The sequence below is a fragment of the Hyperoodon ampullatus genome, assembly GCF_949752795.1.
Source record: "Hyperoodon ampullatus genome assembly, chromosome: 7".
Lineage (NCBI taxonomy): Eukaryota > Metazoa > Chordata > Mammalia > Artiodactyla > Ziphiidae > Hyperoodon > Hyperoodon ampullatus.
This window is the reverse complement of record NC_136920.1, coordinates 78,364,955-78,392,277: the sequence shown is the minus strand read 5'-3', so window position 1 is coordinate 78,392,277 and position 27,323 is coordinate 78,364,955. Positions and strand designations below refer to the sequence as shown.

The 27,323-nt window shown below is 38.7% G+C and overlaps 1 protein-coding gene and 1 pseudogene across 2 annotated transcripts in view; one reads left to right on the top strand and one right to left on the bottom strand.

Moving 5' to 3' along the window:
- LOC307055622 (BCL-6 corepressor-like) overlaps positions 1-27,323 on the bottom strand; it is a 792,095-nt gene that overhangs the window by 137,496 nt on the left and 627,276 nt on the right.
- LOC307056600 (ferritin light chain-like) lies at positions 1,163-26,149 on the top strand (annotated as a pseudogene). The gene is made up of 3 exons: positions 1,163-1,188; positions 2,779-2,922; positions 25,607-26,149. The product of its transcript is annotated as a ferritin light chain-like (transcript).

Below are 27,323 nucleotides of genomic sequence, written 5' to 3'. Positions count from 1 at the left end.
ACTCAGGAAACTGAAATGGAGACAGAAAGAGAGAAGGAAATTATTTGGACATATAGACCTCAATTGTTTGGTTTTAAGTAAACGTCCCAGCAAACATCTTCTAAATGGTATAATAACTTTAGGGAAATTCACAGTTTATAAGTTTGTGTACTCATAAACTGAACATATTATGATAAGAGTACAGGTTGCATTTTGTGTCTTCAACTCAAGCAAAGACTTCAAAAAAGTCCCAGTTATCCTTTGTTCATTAAGACACAAAGAAAAGGCAAAAAGGGCAAGTTTCTAGGTCTTTTTCTTTAAAATTTACTTCCTTTCTTCAGTCTTCATCAAGATCTTCAGGAAATTAACTTTACTAAAGTTAATTATTCATAAAATAAACATACGAACCTGCAGAAGACTATTTCACAGAGACCTGTAATGTACAATACCCATTGCATACACATGCACCATGAGCTTGTCTTTTCTAGCACTGGCATACACAAAACTCTGTGTGTGTGTGTGTGTGTGTGTGCGCACGTGTGTCTTTTTTTTGTGATGGAGCCATAGGGAGAAAATAAATCTATTGGCTGCAATTCAGTGATACAGAAAGATTTAAGGGTAAAGGAAAAGGCTACATCAAGTGAAGCAATAAAGTCATGAGGTTGTGCTTCCATAATAATAACAATAGCAGTCTTCTGTAACCAAGGGAGCAGGCTCCTCAAATTATAGTCACACCTGTTAGACCATCTGCCCATAAATTTCACACTATCATTAATGGAAAACAAATGGCACTGTCTCTCCTTCCCTTTATCCATTGGCTATTCTCATATAAATGATTTTTCTCTTCAAGGTCATGCTCTTTCCTATCTGTTTAAAAATATTAGGATTTAGGAGGAGTGATACATAATGTGCCATGCCTTGGTACTTGTACCAGTGATGGCTCTGTAAGGAGCACTGGATTGTTAGGAGGCTATAAATTGAATTCCCCTAGAAGCAGAACCTGAGGCAATAATTTGAATGCAAACTGTTCATCTGGGAGGTGCTTCCAGAAGACTCAGAAGTGGAGTGGGAATTGAGAATGGACGCATGGAAGGAAGCCAACAGAGGTGCATTACTGAATAAATTACTCCTGCAGGAAACTGCTGCCAGTACTTCAGGGGAGTTCTGTGAAACTCTATAGAACATGTCTCAGAGTTACCCCAAGAATTGGTGAGAAACTTGAAGTACTTATCTTCCAGTCCCCTCTGTCCTTGGTTGAAAGCTACACCCAGATACATTAACTCCTGTACATTTCTGGCCTGCCCTAAGGTGGATAATTGCAGGTGGTAACATGAGTCTATCAGCATATACTGGAATGATGAGTGCTGGGAGATATGAGTGGAGCATTGAAACCATCTAATACAGTCGGGGCAGGAGATATTAATTACTGGCTTGCAAGTCCAAATGGGTAACCTTAAATTCCTGGGTTAATGGTTTTACTTTGAGGTATTTAAGCATGATGTATGAGTAAAAATTTCCTCTATTAAATCAAGTTGAAGATCCTAAGTCCCTAATCTTCTGGAAAACTGTGGGTATCTTTTTAACAGATTTTTGAAAAGTAACATGATTAAGATTTCAAACTGACCATTCATTCATTCATTCATTCACTCATTCAACAAACATTTATTGAACACTGAAAGTAGGCCATGGGTTAAACTAGACACCAGTGTTACTGTTATTAAAATCATTATCGTGCCACCTAGAAGTCAATGTATTGTGACACTCAAATAAGAAAATCCATAGTTACCGTAAAAATTATTACAGAGTGATATAGGAAGACACGGTAAGACCTTAATTCATGCTGCGGAGAATAGTATATGGGGGATATCAGTAGGGCTTCCTGTAGAAGGCAATTGAAATGGATATGTAACATGAAGGAAGGGTGAATTTTTGAGGAAAAGAGAAGATAAATTCATGTTTGCCAGAAAATGAATGGTTAAGGATCAGTCCAGAAAGGAGTTCCATTCATAATCAGTATAAGAAATGTCACTGGGGCTTCCCTGGTGGCTCAGTGGTTGAGAGTCCGCCTGCCGATGCTGGGGACACGGGTTCGCGCCCCAGTCCGGGAAGATCCCACATGCCACGGAGTGGCTGGGCCCATGAGCCATGGCTGCTGAGCCTGCGCGTCTGGAGCCTGCGCTCCGCAACGGGAGAGGCCACAACAGGGAGAGGCCCGCGTACCGCAAAAAAAAAAAAAAAAAAAAGAAATGCTCACTGGAGTGTAAGAAAAGAAGACAATGGAGAGGGTGGTAGAAGCCAGACCATGAATGGTCCATGTATGTATAATAAGTGCTATGGTGTAGTCTTTGTGTTCCCCTCCAAATTTATACGTTGAAATCTTAATTTCTGGAGGTGATAGTATTAGTAGGTGGGGCCTTTGGGAAATGATTATGGTATTAGCAAAACCTGTAAGTTGCAAATAAATCTGTGGTCACAGAGAAGTTTATGTATTCAAATTAGATTCTCTAAATGTAAAAGGGACAGGAATAAAGCAACTAGAAGATAACCTATCACCCTGAGGTAGGCAGCTCCTGGACTGTACCTGGTGGGGAAGGCAGGGCAGAACTTCAGGAGGCCAGCTGAGAGCACGGTGAACGCCACGTCAGGAGCAGTCTCCAAGAAAGAGCACTTCATGTACAAAGGGATGACTAAAATATATTTAAGAGCTAGCACCTGACTCCTCTTAAGGATGACTTAACGTTGCTGGGGAAAAAATAAGAAGTGCTCGGTGTAGAAGGTGAATAGCTTTATAATTCCCAGGAGAATCTTGGTACCAGGACCACACAAGGAAGAACTTGGAGTCCCCGTGGCTAATCCAGCAGAGAGAAAAGGAGAAACAGAGATGCGAGAGAAACTAAAGGGAACTCTTGGTGCAATTTGGTGCTGCTGCAGGCCCAAGTCCAGGTATGTGCTCTCTAGCTCCCCATCTTAAATAAAAGCCACCATGTTCCTCAGTCCTTCAGGTACTTAGAATTTCTCTTTACAACCTGAAAATGGGGTCAGGTTTCCTGTCTGCATTGCTACAGTCCAAAATAGAGGCAGGATGTTTGAAATAGTTCTCCATCTGGCAGAGGAGGCCTTGAAGCTGTGAGCCACTCACTGCAAACCAGCAGGACATGAAGGATTCTTGAGCAGATCTGAAGCTACTGGGAGGCCTTTCAGGAGTTAAATCCCATAGTAAATACTGTACCTTCAATTCTCCCTCTCTGTCCAGTCTTCCTCCACTCCCATGGGGGCCCAAAGGGGCTAAATGAGCACTCTTTGACTTGTACTTGGTGGTCCCAGAACTTGACTTGGGCTTGGAGACTTCCATGAAAAGTCTGCCTTCCACCTACTGGCTTGGGTTTCTTGGTCTCTCTGCTCCAGGCTAATCCCTTCAACCTGATTTTTCCATTTCTGCCAATAATCCCCCTCTCCAGACCTTCCTAATGCTCTTCTGGGGCGGGAGGAGACTTACTGAGGGCAATGTTTATTTCTAGAGGGAGAGGTGACCACATGACTTCACAGTGGTCATCCCCTTGATTCCTCAGTTTCTGTCTAGATTAGTCGTGGGTGTCTGTGCACCCCAGCCTCACCCCCAGGAGGCTGTAGAACACTGTCCTTGTCTCAGCCCTGAGCCACTCTCTATCCTCCTTCCCTCTCTCTCCTTACCCTTCTTTACCCACAGACTCGCAGGCTTTCTGGACCCCTGAGGAAGATAAGCACATCACAGAACCTCTGCTACAGAACAAAACATACTGAAACAAAGCTATTGAAACAACAGAAAATGAATACATGAGGATTGTTTCTCCTGAGCGTTCAATTACCTAGGGGGCCTTTAGCAAACTTGGATTGATAAATCTAACCTTTCTTTCCTTGGCAATAGTTGATCACACTGTGAGGAAAACAAGTTAGAGAATGGAAAAATAATATTTGGATTTCAAGGAAATAATAAAGATGCAGGGACTATCTTTGACTTTTGCAAGGTGAGAAGAGAGTTTACATTTTGATTATTGATGGCAGGAATCCCTTTTAAAACAGGGCCAGTCTGCATGATGCATTTAAAAATCAGCCTTTTCAAATATAGCCATAGCCCCCACAAGATCTCTTGATTTCTCTGGGGTCACATAAACCATCACATTTCACAGTGGTGCCCTGTATATGAAAGTGATAAACATAATCTGGAAGCATGGCAGTGGCTAAAAATGTGGAGCTGGCAGCCACACGTTGAAATGATTTTTTGCTTTTAATTCATTGCATAAAATGCTAATGTCCAAATTCAGGCAGGTAGATCTTACCAACCAACAAGAGCTTCAACCCTGCTAACAGCTAAGTATGCACTTTTAAACCCTACTTTGACTGCTCCAGAAACTTACTGGGTTTCTTTAATGCCTCTGTTACTATTTCCTTTGTGTCATTTTGTTTTTCTTTAAAAACATAGCTGTGTGACCTTGGGGAAGTTAGATTATTTCCTTGAGACTTGGTTGCCTTCTCTGTGAATATCTGGGTATAATTTTAGTATTGCTCAATAGAATTTTGGGTGATAATGAAAATATTCTATATCTGTACTATGCAAAGCAGTATTCAATAGCTACATGGAGCTAATAAACATCTTTGAAATATGGCAAATGCAACTGAGGAACTGAATTTTTAATCTTATTTTTAAATTTGTTTACATATAAATAATGCCACATAGCTAGCATCTGTTGACAGTACAGATCTACATAATATTTTAAGGACACTCTCCACTCAAAAACTCTACCATTCATTAACTCAATCTAAATATTTTTGCCCTCTGACAAACAGAAAATAATTTATGCTTCCCTTGAAATTATCTGTCAAGACCTTTATCAGTTTGGGGACATTATATTCTTAAAATTGACTTTGCTTTATGAAACTTTAATAATGTTGGACTTCCCTGCCCTTGGTATCACCTTTGTGATGATGGGAAATATTGTGGATGATCAAGGACCATTTCAAGAGATCATGGAGAGAAACCTCCTTCTGGATTTAATTTCATTATGACGATGTCAAAATGCTTAATTACTTAAAATAAAACCTATACCGTTTTTATGCTGTTATATTCTACATGTAGCTGGAAAAATGTTAAAAATATTTTTAAAGAACTGCACATCTATTTTTGAAGCTGATTTGGCCGTTCAAGGCTTGCTAGCACTTTATCCATCTCAGTACTATTTCACTTAGTAAACAAATGCAGTTGCCATAATTGCTGCACATGTGTCTGTGTTCCCTTCTAGGTTATATGTTTTTGAAGTTAGAAACTATATTTATATCACAGCCCCTATGTATAGCACAATATCCATTGCTAATTCAGATTGTGTTTTAAGATATGAGACAAAATTTAAGACTTTATTATAGTCATAAACATCTAGCAAACCAACCAGAAAATAAAAGCTAATTTTCAATTGGTTGGCCAAGAACAAAAAAGAGAGGAATACCTAGTGCAAAACCATATCTCTAATAACTACTGTTGGATTTAGAGCATGCAGATGCTAAACTTCTTTTAAAATATCTTCTTATCAAAGATTTGAGGTTGGACCTGAAAAAATTATATCAAAAGTGAAAATAATCATGTGGTCTGACCAGCCTGGATCACACAAAGTAAGTGTATACTATATATAAAGTAGATAAACTACGAGGTCCTACTCTATAGCACAGGCAACTATCTTCAATGCCTTGTAATAACCTATAATGGAAAAGGATCTGAAAAAGAAATATATAAATCTGAATCACTTGGCTGTACACCTGAAACACAACATTGTCAATCAACTATACTTCTAATAAAACAAAACAAAACAAAACAAAACAAAATAAGTGGAAAGGGAAGTATAGTTTTATAAATTCACCTCTGATATGCAATGGACCAACTTAAAGACAACAGAAACTACAACCTTCTAGGAGACAGGACATGGCCAGCAAACCAGGCCGTTACCCTCGGCCATACCTGCCCAAAAATATACAGACTAGCCTGCATTCATGAATACATAGGAATTCTTCATTTATCTGGCATTATTAGGCAATGAGGTATTGTATGTTAGGAGAAGTTTTTTTTAAAATGACAAATTTAAGAGGAGTTATTTTAACCTTCACTCAGTAATATTTTTCTAAAATTAAGAAATGTATCCACTGGTGTATCTAATGTTTCCGTGATAACTCGGGGTCATCAGTTCAATCAACGTTTGCATGAATAATGCAAATGGAAACAAGACAGGTATGCTTACTGAAACTGAAAATGACATATCACTGGCTGGAATAACTGATGAGAGAGCAAGAAAACAAAAATGAAAACAAACCGTGATCAAGAAACAATCAGTCAAGTTCTGACTTTCTGTACTTACTTTCAAAAAGAGATACCACAAATCCCAGCGAGAGACTCCAGCAGCATTAGCTGTCTTTCTCCTTTGTTTCCACCTTCCTTTCCTTTTCCTTCTATCCTAGATTGTTCCAGGAAATGTTTATAGCTGCTTCCAAGACAAATTCTAATACTTTCTCTCACACAAACTTCACAATATTTCCATGGGATAAGTAGTGTGGAGGTAAAAGACAATTCATCACAGGGACATCTCCTATGAAAATAAAATTAGAAACTAGCTTCTAAACATGCAGAGAGAAGGGCGTGGTGTCAGGCACTAATTTCCTTGAGAATTCCTCTCCATTTCTAATAGACCTTCTTATTTACCAAGATCCCTTTTTATTGGTGTCCTATTCCAGACTGTTCCACTCTGCCCATCCTCATCCTGTCAAATACATTCACACTCTTTTGTGACCCTACTTATTTGCCCATTAAATAATCAATCATAGAACTGTCGGAATTAAATATAGAGTGAAATTAAAATACTGGAGTCACTTGGAGGGTTTAAGCAGCTCCACCAGAAAATACTGGGCATGGATTGAAAGAGGCTGTGCGGGACTTGCTCTTGTCCAAGTTCTTTCTCAAGAAGTATCTGAAATAAGCCTAAATTCAGAGTTAATCAGATTGGCCTCCTTTCTCAGGTGGACTGGAATTCACTGCTCTTTCCCCTCAACTCCCTGATGTCAGTGGCACTTTCCGGAGATGAGGTGGACTTCTCTGCCTACTGCAGAAGCTCAGTTCCCCCCGGGCCCACTCCCTGTCTGAATCCCACACTTGAGGCCAGATGCCAGCCTTCCCAGAACATTCGTGGTCTCATTTCAGTTTTTGACCTGCTCAGATTGAGTCCCTGTAGACTCTTTCTCAGCTTGAAACCTGATCTTCAACCCCTTTCCCTGACCTCGATGGTTACCTTCCTACATTAGGCCTCAGGTGCTTTAGCTATAAAATGATATAGTTGCCCTTAATTCTAAAGTCTTCTTCCTAAAGCTCTACAATGTGCTGGCTCCTTGAAAATGTTTCTCTTTGCTGGTTTTAATTTTGTAGAGAATTAAAACCACAGCTACTCTAAAAGACAGTAAGTTACACTGGATAAGGAAAGTCTGCTTTTGTAGTTAGATTAACAGGGATGGAAGACGACTTAGTATGTTTTAACATACTCATGATCCATTCTCGTGAGAGTCAGGGGAAGAAGGGCAAGAGAGTTAATAAAATACCAAACGATTGTGACAAATTAAGTTCACAAAGATGTAGCTGATTAGTTACTACTTGAATAAGCCACACATATCCAATTCAAGTTTTCCTTTATTTTTCTAAGAAGGGATCCCAGTGAACTGAGTCCCATGTTCAGGAACTCCACGTTCAATGGCTTAGTCTTTAAAAACTGTTCTGTTGCTGGAAGGTGAAATATTGCCCATCAGTCCTAATTGATGTTTAGCTATCACGCACATTTGAAATAAATTTATTACTTTGCCTGATCTCAGCGTAATACATTCCAAAGGGGCAAAGAGCACACGAAAATTTATGGAGTCTGCATCTTCTACAATAAAGTGTGCCATAAATTACATATTATTTGGCCATGAGATTCACAAGCCATAGAAACCACACCATTAGCAATGTATACAGTGGTAAACAGCAGGTAATGATAATGATCTAAAACAAAATAGACTGTGTATGTTGGCACTGCTGCCAATAAAGCAATCATTAAATACATTCATATGCATCTACGCTAGGTAAGCTCTTTGAGGGCAATTGCTATGAATTCTACATACCTGTCAGGATATTATATATAGCCCACTTTCTATGGCCCTTATTCAGAGACGCTGAGAAAGGGTTACTGTGGGTAAATTCAGACCTTTTCTCAATATAGAATTTGGTCAACATGCATTCTGAACAGCAAAATTTCACACTGCTTTCAATTTTCCTACAGTAATTGCCACCTCAACAAATGCAGGATTAAGTAGAATGGATTATAAGAAGTTAGAAAGGAAAGTTGGAAGAAAAGAAGGAAGGTAGAAAAAAGGTGGGTATGGAGTACTTCAACATTTACATAAAGAGTGGACCTAAAACGAACCTGAGGTTACCCTAAACTATTAGCATATGCTATAGAAACTTAAATGAAAAAATTTAAAAAACCCAGCAAGGGAAACTCAAAGATTCTTTGTTTTTTTCACTCTATTGCATATACACGTCCAACTTAAACAATCTATATGCTCATGTCCAATAAGAGAGCATTGTTTTTCAAGGCTATTTGGGTTCTATCAGCATGTAAAGGTCAGACAACTCAACTTTAGCAGAGCTAGCCTTCAGGTGAATAACTGCTTCTTTCAGGTTGTGAGCATCTGAATTTTCCGGAAATATTTCCCAAAAAGTGAAAACTAAAAGAGTCCTAGGACAGCGTCCTTTAGAAGTTTTATAGTATCAAAGTTTTTGGAGGAAGAGTATCTTTGTCGATTATCAACACGATGATTCCAAGCAGGTCAATTTATGCTGAGAATATTATATAACAGAACCCACTTCACCTCCATTATACTGACAATGGTCTTCCTTACTTCAATCTCGTGCTTCTTAGTAAAGTTGAAAATACTAAGCCAAGAACAGACAGTGACAATGCCAGAGACTCAGATGTACCTATAGGTGCCTTCAGACAACATCGCCACCCAGGCTAAAGTCCTGGTTTAAAACATCCCAACATGAATGACTCTCAAAAACCGTATGCTGAGCAAGTGAAGCCAGATCAAAAGGGCACCTACTGTATTATTCAACTTACATGAAATTCTAAACTGGGCAAAATTCATCTCTAATGATAAAAAACAGATCTGTGGTTGCCTTGGGTTGGGAGATGGGGATACTTTTGCAAAAGCCTAGGAGGAAACTTTCTAGGGTTTTAGAATTGTTATCGATCTTTATGGGGCTGGTAGTTATACAAATGTATACATTAATTAAAAGTCACTGAACCGTTGACTAAAAATGTCTGCATTTTATTGTATGTAAATGATACCTTACTAAGGTTGATTACAAAATGAACCAAAACCAAAACAAAGCAGAAGAAAAACCTCTCAAGACCTCAAAGGAAATACACTGTTTTCTTCCAGGGTACCAGATTGGAAATGAGGCATTGGTCTGTTCGACCTCAGATTATCCCTAGGATTATCTAGTCTATTTTAAAGCACTAGAGTCCCGTATCAGAAAAACTCACCCCATGTTTTATTACTTTGATTTCTTCCTGCCTCTTCTCCCAACATGGTGAAGTCATTTACGGAAGAAAAACCCGCTTTTTCCAACTTTGCATCATCACATATTCTTTCCAAAGCTATTATTTATGGAATAAAATTTGGCTACACTTTGTAAAAATCTAGCTTTTTGAGCCTTACAAATCTTAACAGTTAACCTATTGCCTCCATTGGAATTTGGAAAAAAAATATTTTGAAAATGAATAGCTGAGATTTGACATGTTTCTTTTTTGTGATTTTCTCTTCCCCTAAGTGACAAGTGAGTAGGAATGAGAAACACATACATAAAGAAAAACAATTCTCTTGCTGCCTTTGCATGGTTATAATTTATAGGAGGCCCTTTTCAACAATAATCTATTATCAGAATCAATAAAATATAATCTCCATGAAGCCCAGGCCAGGATATTTGTCTCTTTTTCAGCAGATTGCAATACAAACCACATTCATGGATTTGCTTCTTGATGATCTTTGTAATACTGTAACAGCTGACCATTTCCTCATGCCTCTTCACCTTAACTTAAACCTGGTTTTTCACTAATGACCTCACATTTCCTTCTCTATCACTTGGTTGTCGGCCTCTTTTCCAACTCCAACTGCAACTCACATTTCACTCTGGAACCAAAGGAAGACTCCCCCCTTCCTGCTTTTTAGTGATACCTCAAGGTCATTACCATATTGTGATCACCCTGAAGAATAGCCAGACAATTGCTATTGCAGAGCCATCTGACAGTTTGTAGCTCTAAAAATTAACTAAGGACCACATTTGTCCAAAATATCCTAGTTTAAGATTTTGGTAATACAGCAACAGTAATTTCGAAGTCGTTTATGACAATCAGTGTGGGAAGCACCCTCCTTCAGGAAGATCCTTTGCCGTACAATACTCTTTCCCTGTCAGGTAATAAGGAAGCACGGCCGTGGAAAGTAACCTCCTGTGGAAAGAAATACTTGGCTTCGAGACGGCTTGAAGTTCATACATTTTTCTTGAATTAGATTCCCCATTAGTTACTTTATCCACAAAGAGGTAATTATCAGAATTCTGTAAGCAATTAAGGAGATGCTACTGCACATTCTTTCAGCTTGTTGACCTTTCTCACTTTATTTCATGTGGCTATCTGAAACATCAGTGATTTACATGTCTTTCTTTTTTTTTTAAGCAGATTTCTGAGTGTGTGTGTCCCAATGATGAAAACATCATTAAAATAAGATATCACGAATAGACTCTTAAGAAGCAGAGTCTACTTAAAGTCCCGGAAAATGTGAAAGCACTAACATTCATGGACAACTCTACATTCTGAAAGTTACTCCAAATTTTATTGATCTCTGTTTGGTCTAGGAGTTTCTCAAATTTTCTACCATGATCATTTGTTAGTTTTATAATTACATAATAAAGGCATTACATCATACAATCTTTTGTAATCCATTGCCGTTTTAAAACTATTTGTTTCCTTGTCCTCAGCAGATATGTCATAGACTATTAGTACACAAGCAAAGACTTTCAACATAACAGTACTTTATAGTGAGAAGAACTATACTGAGCTATCTCTATCCTAAGACAAGGCACTAGGAAAGCACTAGGAATTCTTAAGCACTAGGAATACAGACACGATCAAGGGGCAAGTTCCTTGCCTTCGAGTATACATAATCATTATAGCAAATGCTTAAATAGCACTTAGTAGATAACTCACCACAGCAGTCTTATTATACTCCTTTTTAATAGGTGAGCAGAGGAAGCCACAGGGAAGTCATAGGGTAAAGCCAGAATTTGAACCTAGGTAGACTATAGTACACTCTCCACTGCTTTAACTATTACGTTAAAATATGTATATATAAAAGTTATATATATATATATAACTCCAAGTATTTGAAAGTTACAAAACACTTATCTACCAAAACTCAAAAAGGAGCACACAAACTTGCATAGAAAATAAACATGTAAAAGTTCATGAATAAACCACAATATAACCTGCTCCACATAATATACTGACTTCAGTGTCCTGGGCCTCTCCCATCCGTAGGTAGCCGGAAATTACAACAAAATAATACTTTTCACCTTTGGAAGCCACACCATCTCTCATACCAACCAACCAATTACTTCCTTAGAGAGAATAGGAAATTAACCTGAATATCATATATATATATATATATATATATATATATATATATATATATATATATATATATATATATATATAGCATTACTGATGTAGAATCTTTGTTTAAAGACAATAACTTCAATAGCAGAGGGAACTTTACCATTGCAGGCTTCAGATAACCTCTATATTTCTCAGATTTTATGCTAAATCATAAAATGCCATATTGTGTCTGAAGCTATTTTTTCAATAGTCCATTTTCTTAAATGGACTAGCAAAGCAGTAAATACTGAGGAACATTTTGGCTCCCAAATCCTAACAAACAATAGAGCACGGGTCAGTAAATTATGGCTAGTGGGCCAAATCTAGTCCTCTACCAGCTTTTATAAATGAAGCTTTATTGGAACACAGCCATGTTCCTCAGTATATGTATTGTTTGTGTCTGTTTTCACATCACAGCAGCAGAGCTAAGTAGTTGCAAAAGAGATTGTATGGCTTGTAAAGCCTAAAATATTGACTGTCTGACACTTTATGGAAAAAGGTCTCCAATGCCTGCAATAGTATACAATGAAAGTGATGCTATGTAACATCTAAGACTAGGTCATAAAAGGTCATGCAGCTTTTGCATGATTCTCATGGAATGCTTGAACCCTGGACACTCATTCTTGGGATACTCTACCTTGAATCCTAACTACCACATTATGAGAAGTCCAAGCCACATGGGCAGCCATCTATAGGCACTCCACTCAACAGTCCTTGTTGGGCCCAGTCTTCAAGTCATCCCATCTCAAGGGCCAGAAATGGGAATTAAAATTATCTAGATGATTCCAGCCCCAGCCATTTCAATCCTCATGAGCTGAGGTTTCAGACATTAGTCATGGAGTAGAGACAAGCCATCTCCTCTGTGTACTGTTTGAATTGGTGACCCACAGAATCTGGGCACATATTAACATTTGTTTTTTGTTTCAACACTAAGTTTGGACTTCTTAATTCTGTAGCGGTACATAACTGTGTTATCTATTAGATAACACAGTTAGATATCTATTATCTAATACATAATATAGCACTGTGTCTGTACACAGGAGATCTACATTTCACAGAGCACATACTTTTAGATGTGAATGTTGACTGCTCAATTTCTAAGAAGAACGTATACACACATCTAGGTACAAAATGTTTATGTATATGTAAATATTAGACCTATATAAACTAATCTATATTATCCATAAAATGAGGGGCCCTTGATAATGGCTAACATTTCTTTCTGGTATTTATTGTGTTCCAAGAACTGATAAATTCTTTCATTGTATGAATTTTCTCTTTTAACCCTCATAGTAACTCGCTGAGAGAAGTAATGTTATCTCTATTTTATAGATGAGAAAAAGGAGGCAAAAACAGATAACATGCTCAAGAGTACTCAACAGGTAAATTTGAGAGTCAAGATTTGAACCCAAGTTCTCAAGTTTTAGATCCCTTACTCATAGTCACTAAGCTATATACTGAGGGAGGGGATGAAAGCTGAAGCCATTACCTCATGCTCAAGAAGTTAGACAGAAACTTAGCAAGTATGGTTGAAAGAAGACAGGACTTGGAGTCGTAAGTCCAGAGCCTGACTGATGACATGACTTCTCCTCTCCTCTAGATACAGGTTTGTGTTTAGAACATGAAGAAGAGCACTGCACGTTTTGATGGTTGATTTCTGGACTTAATGACGACCAGAGAGTGGAAGTTCACCAGGGAGCTATTCTGCAATGATATAAATTATTGATTCAAAATCAAACCTGTAGTATAAATTACTGATTCAAAATCAAATCTTTATCATGTCTCCCTTGCATCAGAAGTCTTTCCCACTCTTCATTTCTTTTTAAACCCTTTCCTGTCTACTCTTGGCCAAAGCTTGAAGCCTGATTTAACATTTGGAAATAAAATAATGAAATAGTCATAACACAGCAATTCCAATGCCTACTGAAACAGAAGCTCTAAATAATTTTTCAGATAATTTAGGAAATTAAAAGTATTTACATCATAGATGCAAAGACAGAAGTTACTTGTGTAATAAAATAAATGGTGAGACAAAAGGTTTCTGGTCAAGTAGATTTGTTTAAATAGGAACACTAATCTGAGTTCTACCCCTGTGCTAAAACCCAGTGACAGGTTGCATACAGCTTCTAAAGGGATAGTTCAGTGCATTGGGTCAAATTCATGCCCTAAAAGGTGGTATTCTTAGTAGTACTAGAAGACAGAGTGTGACTGTCTTCTTTGGGACATAGATGAAGACCCCAAGATAGACAATATCAAGGACAAGTTATGTAGAATAAGATATTATCTCAGTCCTTGGGACATGTCATCCAGGATAGAACAAGAAGTAGATTTATTATCAAGTACATGAAGCCAGAGACAGTAAGCAATGAGTGGTAGTTGGTTAAAATAGACAGGTTTTAGAAGTAGAGGCACGGAGGTAGACAACAAACTTAGGGTTACCAGGGGATTGTGGAGGGGAGGTTAAAATGGGAGATTGGGACTGAAATATACACACTACTCTACATAAAATAGATAACTAATAAGAACCTGCTATTCTTATTAGCACAGGGAACTCCACTCAATACTCTGTAATGGGCTATTTGGAAACGACTCTAAAAAAAATACAAGTGGGGCTTCCCTGGTGGCGCAGTGGTTGAGAGTCCGCCTGCCGATGCAGGGGACACGGGTTTGTGCCCCAGTCCGGGAAGATCTCACATGCGGCGGAGTGGCTGGGCCCGTGAGCCATGGCCACCGAGCCTGCGCGTCCGGAGCCTCTGCTCCACAACAGGAGAGGCCACAACAGTGAGAGGCCCGCGTGCCGCAAAAAAAAAAAGTGGGTATATGTATATGTATAACTGTTTCACTTTTGTGTACACCTGAAACTAACACAACACTGTAAATCAACTATACTCCAATAAAATTGTTTTCAAAAATAGGTTTTAAGAACCATAGTCAGGGAGCAGTGTGGATTGGAAAGACCTGACAAGAAATATTTCTGCATCCTCAGGCAGTGCTCCCCAAGCTGGCTATTGCAAGGGTGAGCATTTAAGAGATCTTTGACATAAGGAGGACATGAGATTAACAATCTATCCCAATGTGCATGAATTATTCTCCTCGGGGCTATCAGAAATCAGATGGCATCCTAGAGCAAGGGTCAGCAGATCTTTTCTGTAAAGGGTCAGATAGTAAATATTTTGGATTTTGTGTACCATACGTATCCGTTGCAATTGCCTATCTGCTGCTGTAGCACAGAAAGAGCCATGCACAATACCTTAATGAATGGGTGTGGCTGTGTTCAAGCAAAACGTTATGCACAAAACCAGGAGTCAAGCGAGATCTGATCAGTGGGCCAGAGTTTGCGGACCCCAGTTCTGGGTCAGCGTTCACAGCTGAATGAGTCATGAGGCCTTAAGTTCCAGTTCTCATTGTACTACTTTCTACCTGGGTGAATTTGGGTTCATCCTTTTATTTATATGGGCCACTATGTTAGTCAAGTTTCTCCAAAACAACAGAACCAACAGCAGGTGTATACAATGTGCCCCTATATATTGATAGATATAGATCTAGATATCAATATTGATACCTAGATCTATATCCATATCTATATAAAGATAGAGAAAGAGAGAGAGAGATTTTAAACAATTGGTTCACACAATAATAGAGGCTTGGTAAATTCATAATCTGCAGGTTAGGCTGTCTAGAGACTCTAGGAAGAGTTGCAGTTCAATTTCTGTAAGTCTTCTGGCAGAATTCCTTTTTGCCACAGGGAAGTCAGTCTTTTTTTTTTTTTTTTTTTTTTTTTTGCGTTATGTGGGCCTCTCACTGTTGTGGCCTCTCCCGTTGCGGAGCACAGGCTCCGGACGCACAGGCCCAGCGGCCATGGCTCACGGGCCCAGCCGCTCCGCGGCATGTGGGATCTTCCCAGACCGGGGCACGAACCTGTGTCCCCTGCATCGGCAGGCGGACTCTCAACCACTGCGCCACCAGGGAAGCCCCCGGGAAGTCAGTCTTTGTTTTATTAGAACTTTAACTGATTGGATGAGGCCCACCAATATTATGGAGGATAATCTGCTTTACTCAAAGTCCACCACCAATTTAAATATGAATTTCATCCAAAAACACCATCACAGGGACTACCCTGGTGGCACAGTGGTTAAGGATCTGCCTGCAAATGCAGGGGACACGGGTTTGAGCCCTGGTCTGGGAAGATCCCACATGCCGTGGACCAACTAAGCCCAGGCACCACAGCTACTGAGCCCATGCACCTAGAGCCCATGCTCTGCAACAAGAGAAGGCACCGCAATGAGAAGACCGTGCACCACGACGAAGAGTAGCCCTCGCTTGCTGCAAATAGAGAAAGCCCACGGGGAGCAACGAAGACCCAACGCAGCCAAAAATATAAAGAAAGAAAGAAAGAAAGAAAGAATTTAAAAAACACAAAAACGCCATCACAGAAATATCCAGAATAATATTTGACCAAATAACTGGGCATGGTGGCCCAGACAAATTGACATGGAAAATTTACCACCTAAGCCATAGTTTTGTCATCTTTTACTGAGAAATTTGACTTATCTGAACTATTTTCATACCTAGAAGTTACCTTCTACAGGTAACATGATTTGGCGCCAAAAGCCATAAGCTAGAACATTTCATTCCAGGTCCCTCCTCAAATATCCATGATAGGTAGAAATTTGACATCAGTAGTTCTTGAAATCTCCCCAGTGAATATAATATGCAACCAGGGCTGAGAATCTGGAGATGTAGAGAGAATTTAAATTGAACTTTAGTTAAACAGGAAAACAAGCTCTGACTCTACTGGCTGGAGTTAGACAAGGGATATGCATTTAGTGGGATGAGAAGATAAAGAACACTAGGGAGTAAATGAAATGCTTTACACCTGTGCTTAGCTAACTGTTACTCAGATAATTCAGACAATCTTACAGCATCGGAACCCTGAAATTCCTTAGTTCTGTTTAAAAAAAAGTAACTCTTCAAGTAACTGAACTCTGAGAATCATGTAAATCATAAAGAAAAAGAAAAAATCTTATTTTCTGAATTAGTTGATTTCATATATACTCTTTCACTTTCATGATATTAACTAGTTATCTTTCTTTCCATTTTATGTTTGAGGAAAGTAAGGCTTTAAAAATCTCAGTCATTTTCTCAAGGTCACTTGTTAAGGGTGTGGTAGGCAGCATAATGGCTCCTAAAAATGCCCTCACCCTAATCCCTGGAACCTATTAATATGTTACCTTACATGGTGAAGAGGACTTTGCAGATATGACTGAAGTTATAGACCTTGAGATAGAAAGATTATCCTGGATTACCTCATGGAACAAATCTAATTGCATGAGTCCTTAAAAGCAGAAAACCATTCCCAACTGTAGAAAGAGAAAGATAGAGATGACTTAATAGAAGCAGAATCACAGTGATGCAACATTTTGTGTTTTGTAGATGGAGAAAGGGGACTCTGAGTCAAAGACTATAAGTGACCTCTGGCAGAAGATAAAGTCCAGGGAACAGAAACACCCCTAAGAGCCTCCAGAAAAGAATGTAGCTCTGCCAACACTTTTTTTTCTTTTTTTAACCATCTATATTGGAGTATAATTGCTTTACAATGGTGTGTTAGCTTCTGCTTCATAACAAAGTCAATCAGCTATACATATACATATATCTCCACATTCTCTCCCTCTTGCGTCTCCCTACCACCCTCCCTTCCCTATCCCACCCCTCTAGGTGGACACAAAGCATAGAGCTGATCTCCCTGTGCTTTGTGACTGCTTCCCACTAGCTACCTATTTTACATTTGGTAGTGTATATATGTCCATGCCACTCTCTCACTTCATCCCAGATAACCCTTCCCCCTCCCTGTGTCCTCAAGTCCACTCTCTATGGCTGCATCTTTATTCCTGCCCTGCCCCTAGGTTCTTCATAACCATTTTTTCTTTTTTTTTTATATTCCATTTATATGTGTTAGCATATGGTATTTGTTTTTCCCTTTCTGACTTACTTCACTCTGTATGACAGTCTCTAGGTCAATCCACCTCACTACAGAAAACTCAATTTCATTTCTTTTTATGGCTGAGGAATATTCCATTGTATATATGGGCCACATTTTTTTTTTTTTTTTTTTTTTTTTGTGGTACGTGGGCTTCTCACTGTTGCGGCCTCTCCCGTTGCGGAGCACAGGCTCCGGACGCGCCGGCTCAGCAGCCGTGGATTATGGGCTCAGCCACTCCGCAGCATGTGGTATCTTCCTGGAGCGGGGCATGACCCGCGTCCCCTGCATCAGCAGGCGGACTCCCAACCACTGAGCCACCAGGGAATCCCTGTGCCACATCTTTATCCATTCGTCTGTCCATCCTGCCAACACTTTTACTTTACTCAATTGAGACCAATGTCAGACTTGTAAGGTAATAAATTTACCTTGTTTTGAGTCACTAAGTTTTTGGTAATTTGTATGAAAGCAATAAAAAAACAAACACAGAGGTTCTACAAGAGCCAGGCTATATATTTATACTTCAGTATTTCTGAAATGAATTTAACATTGTGATTGACAGCAACAGCAGCAGCTTCCATGGGATCCCATCACACACCTGAGGAAAAGCAGCCTAATACAAAGCAGTGACAGCAGCAGGTCATTGCCCCACATTTGGAGCAAAGGGGCACTTTTTCTACTGTAGCAGCAGCATAGCCTGAATGGGAACCCATCCTCCTGTGGCACTAGTCCCATCAACATTAGTGTAATCTGCTAGCATCTGCTGAGCCAACAGGCCCCACATATACAAACCCTCCAACTCAGCAGCATTAAGTGAGCCAGGCTCAGGGTTTCCTGAAACTCATATCCAATGGCACTGGAAAGACCAGATATCACCTACAGTTAGGAAAACATAAAAAAAACAAAAACAGAACACTGGGAACTTCAGAAAGAAAAGGGGAACAATGGAATGGGTGAAAACAAATGGGGTAAATAGAAGAGACTATCATTAGTCTCATGAGTTTCTTAAATACTATATGATGGTCAAAGCAAAAATTAGGACACCACCTGATGTGGTTCTCAATGTAGAGAAAGGAAATACTACAGAAAATCATACTTTAAAACTGGGGAATATTAAGAGACCTAAATGGAAGTAAAATGTTGAAACTTCACTTGAAGTCATAAAACACTGATTCCAGTAGACTATGATAAGTTACATATGTATACTGTAATGCCAAAAGAAACCACTAAGAAAACTATACACACAGTATACACAAATGATTATAAATAAATAAATTTAAATGGGCTTATTCAAAAATGTTTAAGTAACCCACAAGAAGGCAAAATAAGAGAAACACAAGATTGAGAAACTAAGGTAAAAGACAAAACAAAAAATAAAATGGTAGACCTAATCTTTAACATAGCAATAATTACATTAATGTAAATGATCTAAGTAACCAAGTCAAAGACAGAGATTGGAAGAGTAGATTAAAAAATCACAAGCATGATCCAAGTATATACTGTCTATAAGAAGCTTACTTTAAACATCATGATATAGGTAGTTCAGAGTAAAAGGATGAAAATCATATATCATGTGAACATTTATCAGAAAAAGCAGGAATGGATAAATTAATATCAGATAAAGTAGATTTCAGAGCAAAGGAAATTATTAGGGGCAAACAGGGTCATTACATAAAGATAACAGGAATAATCCACCTAGATGACCTAGTGATACTAAATGTGTGTGCACCAAACAACAGAACTTCAAAATACATGAAGCAAACACTGAAAAAGGTAGTAAAAGGAGAAAATTTTAAATCCACAATTATTATTGGAGACTTCAACACAGCAATTTATAGAACTACCAGACAGAAAAATCAGCAAGGATATGGAAGAGCTGAAAACATCATCAATCAACAGGACATAACTGACATTTAAAGAACACACTCAATAAGAACAGAATACATATTCAAGTGTCCGTGGAACATTCACTCATATACCATATACTGGGTGATAAAAAAACATTAGCAGATTTAAAAGAATTAAAATCATAGAGAGTATGTTCTCTAGCCATAATGGAATCAGACTAGAAATCAATAACAGAAAGACAACAGGAGAATCTTCAATCACATGAAAACGAAACATCACAATTCCAAAGAACTCATGGGTAAAAAAGACAGCGTCAAGGAAAAAATTTTTAATGCATAGAATAAAAGAAAATGGAGGTATAACAGATCAAAGTTTGTGGAATGAAGTGAAAGTAATGCTAAAAGGGAAGTTTATAGAACTAAATTGGGAAGTAAAATATTTCAAAGCAATAATCTCATTTTCTATATTACAATAGTAAAAAAGGAAGAGGAAAAAACAATAAACAAGCAGAAAGAAGGAAATAATAAAGATGAAACAGAAATCCATGAAACTGAAAACAGGAAAATGGGGGGGAGATCAATGAAACAAAAGGCTGGTTCTTGGAAATAAACAATTTAATCAATAAAGATCTAGCAAGACTGATAAAGGGAAAAACAGAGATGGCACAAATCACAGATATCAGATATGCAACCAGGGATACCATGACATATCCTGCAGGTTAATAAGGGACAAGTTATTATGAACAAGTCTACACTCTAAATTCAAAAATGTAGATGAAATGGGCCAATTCTTCTACACCCAAAACTACCCAAACTCAGCCAAGATGAAATAGATAATCTCAATTTTCCTGTAACCATTAGAAACACTGATTTTTCATATCAAAACTCCCAAAAGAAATATTCAGGCTTAGATGTTTCACCTTTACCCAAGACTTAAAGAATGAAAACCAATTTTACATGATTTGATAAGAAATAGAAGTAGAGGGAACCGTTCCTAATTAATTTTATGAAGCCAGTATTACCTTGATACCAAAACCAGGCAGGAATAGTATAAAAAGAAGAAGACTATAGACCAATATGTTTTATGAAATTGCCTGTAAAAATCTTCAGTCAGATATTAGCAAATTAAATCCAGAAATATATAAAAAGAATAATATATCATGACCAAGAGGTATTTATTCCAGTTATGCAGAGTTGGTTAAATATTTGAAAATCAAACAATGTAATCTACCATATCCAATAGATTAAGGGGGAAAAGTCATGTGATCCTATCCATTAATGCAGAGAAAGCATTTGACAAAATCCAATCCCATTCATGATTTGGCACATATATACAATGACATATTACTCAGCCATAAAAAGAAACAAAATTGAGCTATTTGTATTGAGGTGGATAGACCTAGAGTCTGTCATACAGAGTGAAGTAAGTCAGAAAGAGAAAGACAAATACCGTATGCTAACACATATATATGGAATCTAAGAAAAAATATGTCATGAAGAACCTAGGGGTAAAACAGGAAGAAAGACACAGGCCTACTTGAGAATGGACTTGAGAATATGGGGAGGGGAAAGGGTAAGCTGTGACAAAGCGAGAGAGAGGCATGGACATATATACACTACCAAACGTAAGGTAGATAGCTAGTGGGAAGCAGCCGCATAGCACAGGGAGATCAGATCGGTGCTTTGTGACTGCCTGGAGGGGTGGGATAGGGAGGGTGGGAGGGAGGGAGACGCAAGAGGGAAGAGATATGGGAACATACGTATATGTATAACTGATTCACTTTGTTATAAAACAGAAACTAACACACCATTGTGAAGCAATTATACTCCAATAAAGTTGTAAAAAATAATAATAAAATTTAAAAATTTAAAAAAAGAAGAAAAAAACCCCCAAGCAAACTAGGAATAGAAAAGGAACATACTGAAACTCATCAAGAGGATCTACAAACAACCTATACCGACATTATATTTAACTGTGAAAGACTGAATGCTTTCTCTGTAAGATCAGAAACAAGGCACCGATATCTGCCCTCACCACTTTTATTAAATATATTAATCGAGGTTCTAGTAAGAAAATAAAGCAAAAATAAATACATACATTTAAAAGTTAAAATATTAAAACATTTATTTAAAAGATAAAAGGACTATTCCTACTACGTTGAATAGGAAGGAATATATCCTACTGAATGTTGAATAGTAATATATACTACTATATTAAATAAGGAAAAGTAAAATGGTATCTGAAGAGGAGATGATAATCTAAATGGAGAAAATACCAAGGAATCCACAAAAAGCTTGAGAAATAATATGAGTTTGTAAATGTTTTAGAGTACAAATCAACACAGTTTTATCAAATTATATATTAATAACAAATGTGTAGAAGCTTAAATAAAAATATGTGATGCCATTTACAACTGACCTAAATAAATACTTAAATATAAGCCCAATAAGACATTTATAGGTCCTCTATACTGAAAATTACAAAATGCTGATGAAGAAAAATTTAAAAGTCCCAAACAAATAGTGAGACATACCTTGTTCATGGATTAGAAAACACAACATAATAAAGATGTCAATTCTCCCCAAGTTAAGAGGCTTAACAGAGTTACTCTTAAAATGCCCTCAAGGTTTTTGTGGATATAGACAAGCTTATTCTAAGATTTATATGGTAAGAAGAGGCTGACGAATAGCTAAAACAATTTGTAAAGGAAGATTAAAATGGGAGGAATTCATCTACCCAATTTCAAGATTTTGCAGTAATGATGCAGGGTAGATACACAGATCAATGGAATGGAATAGAGAACCCAGAAATAGACTGACATAAATACATTTAACTTGTTTTTGACAGCAGTGTGAAAGCTATCAAGGAAGAATAGACTTTTCAAAAAATGGTACTGAAACAGTTGGACATCCCTCGACAAAAACAAACAAACAAAAAATGAACCTTAACCTAAACCTCCACACCTTACACAAAAAATTAAATCAAAGTGGATCATAATCTTCAATGTAAAAGCAGGACATTTTTAGAAAAAAAAATAGGAGAAAATCTTTGGCATCTAGAACTACGTGAATAATTCTTAGACTTGACACCGAAAGTATGATCAATAAAAGCAAAAATTGATAAATTGGATCTCATCAAAATGAGTTAGAAATGCTTCATAGAAGATCATTTTAAGTGGATGAAAACTCAAATTACACAGTGGGAAAACATATTTGAAAATCCCACATGAGACAAATGACTTGTATCTATAATATACAAAGAACTCTCCAAACAACTTAAAAAAACCCAACTAGAAAATAGGCAGAAGACAGGAACAGACATTTCATGGAAGAGAATATACACATGGCAAAGAAGCACATGAAAAGATGCTCAACATCATTAGCCATTAGGGAAATGCAAATTAAGACCATAATGAGATATCAGAGAATAACGAAAATTAAAGTATAGTGACAACATCAAATGCTGGTGAGTACATGGAAAAATGATATCACATCACTGGTGGGAAAAGAAAATGGTTTAGCCACTCTGAGAAACAGCTTGACAGTCTCTTTTAATCCTAAAAGTAGATTCACCCTACAACACAGTAATTGTACTCTTGAGCATTTATCCAAAAGAAACAAAAACTTAATTAAGTTCCCACAGAAACTTACACATATATGTTCATAGCAGTTTTATTTATAACAGCCAAAAACTGGCCACTACCCAAATGTCTTTCAATGGATGAATGTTGAAACAAATTGTGATAAAATCTATGATAGAATACTACCGAGCAACAAAAAGGAACAAATTATTAATATATGCAAAAATTGAAATGAACTTCAAGGGAATGATGCCGAGGGAAAAATTTTAAAAAGCCAATCTCCGAAGATTAAGTAATTCATGATGATATTTACATATTATTCTTAAAATAACAAAACTGTGGAGATGGAGAACAGATTAGAAGTTGCCAAGGGTTAGAGATGGGGGTAGAAAGTACAGCGGGGGATCTTTGTGAGGTTTTTGTGGTCCCAGTACAAATAATACAGCAATCTTGGTTTTAACCCCGAAAGATGTTTAAAAGCAATTCCTAATAAGAGGTGTCCAGATATTTAGCAATGGCAGCAGATTAGAGGTAGAGCTACCCAACATGACAGCTTCAAAACAGATGGTACTAATTCAATGCATATGTTAATTTTAAAAAGGCCAATCACAATACTTAAATGGTATATATCTTAACGATATTATTCTAAGGATCCAGCTATACCAGATGGACTAGCAGGATTTTCTGTACATTCAATCTTATTTAAGACAGTAAATCTTACAATAAGACAGTTAAAAAAAGAAAAAGAAAAAAAAACAAACCAACTACAGTTGGATATTCTCATAGGAAGATGAGGTGAAAATATGTAGCAGCGGTTCAAAAGCTTAAGCAGTGGCACCTAAATTTGGCTGCACATTAGAATCATCTGAAGCACTTTTTAAAAACCCTCACATCGACAGTTGGTCATCCTAAACCAATAAAATCATTTTAAATCTCCTCAGACCATGCCATTGTCTAGCCAGAAGTGAGAACAAGCGGACTAAGCAGAAGGGGATGTTTCTACAAAGATTTCTTAACAATAAGTTCTTTCACCCAATCAGATTTACCTTCCTGCAAAGGGGTAAAGAAGGCTAGATGTTGTCCATACTTGCTTAGCTTTAATTAGCACTTGTGACTTGCCCAAAACCTAGATCATGTTTCCCCTAAATTTCATGTTATTTCCTAAGTTCTTCAAATCCAGGGCTAAGGGGTTTGCCAGGATGAGATTTTAAGTGCTCACACAGGGGAAGTCCCTGGCAAACCAGGACAGAGGTCACTCGACATTGAAATGTAAAGCATCCTAAATAACCCTGCCACTGCCCTCAGATACTAGTCTGTGCCAACCAGTGGAGAAAAGGCATTCTCCATTACTACCACGGCAAATGCTGCTGTACTTGCCTTGGCTACTCCCTATCTTTTCCAGGCGTCTCTCCCCTTCACCTGCTGGTGGACGCTTTGGCAGCTGCCAATGCAGATATTTTCAAACTTTAAGGTGAATAAAAATCATCTGGAAGGCCAGTTATAACAGAGATCACTGAGCTCCACTAGAGTTGCTGACTCCATAGGGCTGAGACAGGGCCCTAAAACTTGAATATCTGACACATTATCAGGGGACGCTGGTAAAGCTGGTCAGGTTGTTACCGAATGCACGTTCGTGTCTCTGAAGCACAGTGAGGCCAAACAAACCGAAAGGTTGCAGTCTGGAGCAGAGAAAGGTTTATTGCAGGATCGAGCAAGGAGAGGGGTGGCCCGTGTTCCAAAAACCCTGAAATCTCCAAAGGATTTCAGCAAAGCATTTTTAAAGGCCACGTGAGGGAGGGACGTCCCAGGGAATGTGATCAGCTCGTGCACAATCATCTGACTGGCTGATGTTGAGGCCACAGGGCAGGTAACATTATCCATCCTTAGGTGCCAGAAGGTCTGGGGGCTGTGTGCTCATGATCATCAAAGAGTTAATTTCTTCCATTGGGTGGTGGTTTGTAGCATCTGAAAACTCAAGAAATATGCCTGAGATACTATTATCTGAGGACTTCAGAGAGGAACTACAGCAGAGGCTATGGGGGATGGGTCTGTCCTAGGAAGGCCCCATAGGGTACTGCTTGCTTACAAGGTGACCATACTTTGAGAACCACTGCTCTAGTGGCTTGGAATGTTAAAGTAATGGAAGAATCCCTTCCCAGATCTAGATTCTAGTATCACCAGCTATTTTGGTGGGGGGAAGGGTAAGTTTTGTCCTTGCTTGGACTTCTTGTTCATTTATATCAAAGCCTATTTGAGGCAGTGCACTCGGCAGTCCTGCAGATCTGTCTTTTGCTTCCACAGTGTTTGGAATGAACAGACCCAGGGACGCTCCTTGCTCCAGCCCCCGACCACCCTCCAACATTTCTTCCTGTCGCAACCTTTGGAATCAGCCACTCAGCTATCCTCAGCCTCCAGGACAGGCCAACACCGTTTTTGGAGCTTAGCTCCTTATCACTGATCAACCACGAGTTCCCACGTTCGTCAGAATTATTCCATCGAGGTGGAGGCCGCCATCCACCGCCTGTTCAACATGCATCTGTGGACACTTACCTCTCTCTAAGCTTCTATTTCCACAGCAACAGTGGGACTCTGGACAATGGGGGCCGCATTTTTCGCCAACTGGCTGAAGAGAAGTGTGAGGGCGCCCAGCGACTCTTGAAAATGCAAAACAAGTGCTGCGGCCGCGCCCTCTTCCAGGATGCGCGGAAGCCTTCTCAAGATGAGTGGGGTAAAACCCAGGACACTGTGCAAGCCGCCATTCTTAGGGAGAAGAACCTGAACCAGGCACTATCGGATCTGCGCGCCCCGGGTCCTGCCCGCGCAGACTCCCACCTCTGTGACTTCCTGGAGAGCCGCTTCCTGGAGGAGCAGCTGAAACTCATCAAGAAGATGGGCAACCACCTGACCAACCTCCGCAGGCTGGCTGCTCCGCAGGCTGTGCTGGGCGAGTATCTTTTCGAAAGGCTCACGCTCGAGCACAAACAGGAGTCTCTGAAGTCCAGCGGCCTCTGAGGAGCCCCTCTGGCGTCAGAGCTTCTGCCTGAAGCCCAGCTCTGCAGCCACTAGGCAGCTTTGTAACCACCCTGGAGCCCTCTCCCAAGCCTTGGACCAAATGGAAACAATAACGCTTTTTGCAGAAGGAAAAAAAAAAGCCTAGTTGAAACACAAACAGAATAAAGAGAAAAAAAGAAATATATATATATATTCATGTGCTTTTAACATATGAATTGCCCCACTTTATCTGTGTGAAATACGTTTGTTCCCGCTATTGGGCTGGTTCTCAAGCTTTGCTGCTCGTATGAATTACCTAAAGAGCTTTTTTTTTTTTTTTTTTTTTAGTATTAAATATTTTTTTAAATTAGTTTCTGCTTTATAACAAACTGAATCAGTTATACATATACATCTGTTCCCATATCCCTTCCCCTAAAGAGCTTTTAAGAGAAACTTTGGTGTCTGGGTCCCAGCCCCAGAGATTTTGATTCAGTAGGTCTAGGGAGGAGCCTGGGCACGGGGAGGTCTCAGAGTTCCACAGGTGATTCTAATATGCAGCAACTTTGTGAACCACCTCTTGGCTTCAATCCAGCTAGTGATCAGATATTAAATCTAAGACACATGGGCTAGTGCGTGAGCTCTACTGCTACGTGTGTTCCATTTTCTTCCTCCTGGAAGATTCCTGCCAGGGAAAATGATTGATAGTTGTGTTACTTCTCTGAAATGGATAGAAATTTCCAATTAGCGTGAACAGGGGAGGGTGAATGGGTGAATGCAATAAGGTGTATCATTTATGTATTTCCCTATGTGTATGGCTAGAAGCTTTTGCAACTGACGTCTGCCCTACTTTTCATGCGAATGGTAACGCTTGTCCTCCTAATGCAGCTGTAAACTTTATAAGCCCATAGGTAGACAGCATCACAAAATATTTACCCCTCCCCACTGGCCCACTCTCAAGCTTCACTCCCCTTCCCCAATACACAAATGTACATCAATGTGCTGGAGACCAATATCAACATACTGACCTTCAACTCTTCTACTTTGCAGCTTCCCTCTTATCAGGAGATGTCAGCATTTAGTGCCCAGAGGAGGCATTTCCAGTCATCTCAGCTTAGAGGTCAAATATCCAAATATCCAAAGTAAAAAAGGTTAAAGAAAAGAAGAAGAAGAAGAAAGCAAGGAAGAAAAGAAGGAA